The sequence below is a fragment of the Eretmochelys imbricata genome, chromosome 2 (assembly GCF_965152235.1).
Source record: "Eretmochelys imbricata isolate rEreImb1 chromosome 2, rEreImb1.hap1, whole genome shotgun sequence".
NCBI lineage: Eukaryota > Metazoa > Chordata > Testudines > Cheloniidae > Eretmochelys > Eretmochelys imbricata.
Window position 1 is genome coordinate 174615637 of NC_135573.1, and position 5042 is coordinate 174620678.

Sequence of the window (5042 nt, forward strand, 5' to 3'; positions counted from 1 at the left end):
AATCTGTTTCTTCACTTCAGCAGGTGGGTATTGTAGTTGTAAGAATGCTCTATCAAGCATTCGATGAAGTGAGCTGTAGCTCACGAAAGCTTATGCTCAAATAAATTTGTTAGTCTCTAAGGTGCCACAAGTCCTCCTTTTCTTTAAAAGAGAGTTGAGGGGTTTTTTTGAGAAGGCAGGAGTGGGTGAGTACAGTCGAAAGGGGCAGATTGTCAGAACTGAAAAGTGAAGCAGTCAAATTATCCATAATATGAGCTGTAGCACAAACTTCCCATTGCTGCTCCACTGATTTGCCTCATCCTTGACTGGATCAAAGGGTTATTGGTTTTCACTGCCATCCAGGCCTGGTGTTCTATGCTGAAACTTCTAGCAAGGATGACACTGTCAGCTGAGATGGTTTTTAGATGTGGGCACTTATCCACTAGAATTAGACTAAGACCACAAAACTCATTTAACATAGGCTACCAGATAGATATCAAATTACCAGTGTTTTGATCCGTGTGATACTTAGTGGTGTAATTGTTAACACTTTTGTTTTTCATTGCACCTTTAAATATCTAAGGCCTCTGCTGTCTGCAGAGACTGGTAGATATTTTGTATTCAGTTAGTTCAGACTGTCCCAGAGGAGACACCAGGCTGGTAGCAAGGGGGAGGCAATAGAGCGCACCTCCCCATCCCCTCCTGACTGCTTTTCCTGCTGCCCCATGGCGTGGGTACTTAGCAGACTATTGTAAGCCAGGAGAGATTTGAACATCCTCTGTCTCCCCAGCTGCAGCTTGTCAAGGGCTGCCTGCTGCATCCCAGGAACTGGAAGGGAGGAGAAAGAGCAGCTCTTGCTGCTTCCCTGTTGCTCACAGGGGAATCAGGTTCGGTATTCCACTCACCCTCCTGAATCCCTACTACAGAATAGCTCCCCTTCCCATTGCAGGTACCCAGTGCAGCCCACACGATGCTTCTGAGAATCACTTAGCCTGGAAAGAAGCCAATAGGTAAATTATAGAAGGCAAAGTGTGAATTTGCTGGAGTGGGGGCCGAGGCACGGTCTAAAATGGCTGGATGTGTGTGTATATGGGAAGACACAGGCTGATTTTACCAAGAGAGAAACAGGTTTTGTTGCTTGGGCAGCCTGGGAGGGATGAGAGACGGGATCAATTGACTGAGGGAGGAAGGGGGAGGCAGAGGACCAGTAATTTGCATGGTTTGGTGGGGACAGACTCAAGAGGGGCAGAAAAATCAGTTGGGGGTACTGAAGATAGAGGGACAGTTAGCTGAGGCAAATGCTAAATTGAGTGGAAGAACTGAGGGGGGCAGAGGGAGAATCAATTGAATGAAGCTGACATAGGGTTGCCAGAATGCCCGGTTGAAAAGGGATCCTGGCGGCTCCAGTCAGCACAGCTGACCTGGCCATTAAGAGTCTGGTTGGCCGCAGCGGCCAGCTCCGCGTGGCTCCCGGAAGCGGCAACATGTCCCTCTGGCTCTTAGGCACAGGTGTGGCCAGGGGGGTTCTGTGCACTGCCCCCGCCCCCAATGCCAGTTCCACATTTCCCATTGGCCGGGAACTGTGGCCAATGGAAGCTGCACGGCAGTGCCTGTGGACAGGAGCAGTGCACAGAGTCCCCTGGTCCTGGCCACCCCTTTGCCTAGGAGCCAGAAGGATATGTCCCTGCTTCTGGGTGCTACCTGAGGTAAGCGCTGCTTGGAGCCCTCATCCCGCACCCCAGCCCTGAGCCCCCTCCTGTACTCTGAACCTCTCAGCCCCAGCCCAGAGCCCCCTCTGCACCCAAACCCCTCATTTCTGGCCCCACCCCGGTGCCCACACCCCCAGCCCAGAGCCCATACCCCCTCCCATACCTCAACCCCCTACCCCAGCCTGGAGCCCCCTCCCACACTCCAAATCCCTCAGACCCAGGGATCCCCCTCCTGCACTCCAAACCCTTCATCCCAAGCGGGCCGCTTCTGGGGTACAGTGCAGTCCGCGGTGCCAGGACAGGCAGGAAGCCTGCCTTAGCACCCCTGCTGCGCCACTGACCGGGAGCCGCCCAAGATAAGCCCATGTCCCAACCCCGCGCCCCAATCCCCTGCCCCAGCCCTGAGCCCCCTCTAACCCAAAATCCTTTCCTACACCCCAAACCCCTCATTTATTTGAGCATAAGCTTTCGTGAGCTACAGCTCACTTCATAGCAAGAATAGCAGCAATGATTGTTCTATTTCAGGCCAGGCTTTGTTTTCCCTTTGTGGGTTCACCTGTAAGATGCATGCAACAGAATTTATTTATTTCCATTTTTCATTTTTATTTTGTGCCTTTTTATTTGGGTGCAATACATTTTTGTCTTCAATTGTTTGTTTTTAATAGCAGCAGGCTGAGCCCCAACTCGTCAAAGACTAGGTAAGGAACCCTCCATTTGGGAATTGGGAATGGATGGTGTTCTCCTGGAATGCGGTACATTACTTGATTCCCTCCGTTGGGTAGACCATGCTCTTCAGGCAGGTTATACCATGCACTGACCTTTGCTGCTATATACGTTAGCCCTCCTTGTATAATATTTACCAAAATAATGGTAATAACAAGACAAACAACACAAAACACACAACACAATTTTTGTTGCGACAGTAGATCCATGGTATTCTGGGTTGTTCTTTCACTGGCACGAGCTTGCCAATAAAGTGTCTGAAAAACAAAATAAACATTTCCCAGCCCCTTGGCCGGGGGTGGGGGGACAGATTATTGCATAAAAATACCCCTTCCTTTTACAATTTTTTTTGCTAACTGCAGGAAAAAACAAAAAAATTACCTTTATATTTTTCTTGTTTTGTTCTATAGGCAGGCTAGGTTTTTACCCTTAAAGGGAAAGGGTGAATTATCCCACTGTTCATTTATGAAATTTATGAACTTGTGTACCTCAGTTTCCCCTCTTGTACAATAGACCAGGTTTGTAATGGTTTTTCTGCTGTGCCAAGTTTTAAGTTTATTCACAGGTAATAGCTGAGAGGCAGTATTACCATGAGATCTTTGACATGAAATTTGCTTTTAATTACCATTTTTAGCATGCTTGAAAATCCCCCCTCCCCCCAAAAAAATTATAAAACCCTATACATTGTTATGGGATTACTTACTAGCATTTATTTTAAGGTTTAACATTGTGACAGATTACTTAGAGCTAGTTTAAGGCTCAGTGTTGTGCATTTTACCCCTGCTGTTGCTCCATGGGGCACTGTCTTTTAACTTTTTTCAGTTTTAGCTGCTATTTATTACCTCCGAAAAAGTATCCAGAATCTCTCCCCATTCTTCCAGTTCTGGCTCCCCCAGCTAGGAACATATTTTGTAATCCTTATTTTAAAAGATATTAAACTTTATAAAAAACATGGAAGTACCCAAAGGGTTAAATGTTAAATACCGAAGCCACATTACGCTAGCTGCAGGTGTTTAGCACAAGGGTCTGTCAGTGTTGCAACTTTGAATGAGAAATTTAAATAGAGTTTAGTGGCATTGGTTTTTTTTTAATTTAAAAAACAAAACAAAACCAATTTATTTTCAACTTACAAACAGGATTTTACTAACCATGAGTGTTGGTTTAGGTTCTTAAAACATTACATAATTACACAAAAAGATTTACACACACATTTATTTTTGCCCAATACCCCTTGCAATGCTTTTATTATTTTTTATATAATTGTACCCCGATTACACTCCCATTTTGTATAACTGGAGACAGTCAAATTAAATTTTAATAGAAATCCCTTACATTTTTTCAGTGATTTTGATTAACTTGTCCAATAGTTAAATAATATAGATCAGAGTATTTGGCTGCTTGCTGCCTGCAGCAGTCCTTTACCAACCATTTCTGTGGGAAAAGAGCCCATTTTCCCACAGAATAGCTATAAAGGCTCCTGGAGTCAAAAACACAGTGGTGGTAATAGCCACCTGACCCCCTTGTGTAATTTGTTTAATTACCAATGTTCCATTTAGTGTAATTGTACCGAGTTGCACATATATTATATTTACATAACTAGGTTTTATTTTTAAGCCACAAACTTTTCTTTTATAATGCCACAATTGTTATTTTTTTAACATTTTTACAACTTTTAATAGTTTACTTTTTAAAAAACTTTTGTAAAACTTTGTAGCATTAATTTCTACAAAAACTACTTGTAACTTTTCACTTACTTTAAATTATTCACTTGTGCATTAAATTTTTTAAGGTGGTACATTTTGTACCTTTTGTGTTGCAAAGTATTTGTTTCCATGGTCACCTGTGGACCTTTGTTTCCATGGTCACCTGTGGACCTTTTACTCTAAAAGATTTCAGTGGAATGCAGCAAACTCTGTCCTGCTTTGTTCAAACAAACTTTTTACTAAGAGTTTGAAGTACCGTCCATTAAAACTTCAGAAGAGCAAAAGTGTGAGAGGGGAGATGGTGGGGAGGGGGAGAGAGAGAGAGTGAGAGAGACAGAGAAAAATGGGGGATGGGAAAGAAGAATTTTGTTTTCAGGCATCTACTTGACCCTTCAGGGTCAGGTTCTTTGATTCGGTACGATTAAAATTGTTTATACATTTTCAGCTATTCAGACTGCCAGCACACTGTGATGATTTACCATGCACTGTTAGTCAGCAATTTGATGCAGAATTTCCACTTTGCTTTTAAGACTGGTAACCTCCTCCCATAAACCTGACAGACCCTCACATAGAGCCTGCAACAAAAAGGAGCACTTGGACACCAGGGAAGCTTCCATCCACCCCTGGATGGCTGGCCAATTCTGACGATCCCCGAGGAGGCTGCATAACGACCCCCCATTTTCCTGCTGGTTTATTAATAAACTCATGGGAGCACTTGGATGCCAGGGAAGCTTCCACCCACCCTTGGATGGCTCGTCAATCCTGACAATCCCGGGGGGGGGGGGGGTGAGCCGCATAAGGCATCCTCCATTTCCCCATCAGTTTATTAATAAACTCCTTAACCGAGGTTGCAGGAAAGGGCCCGTTCAGCTTACTCATCGAATCCATAGCGAGACATGGCGATCAGGCTGGGATCCTGTTCTTGATG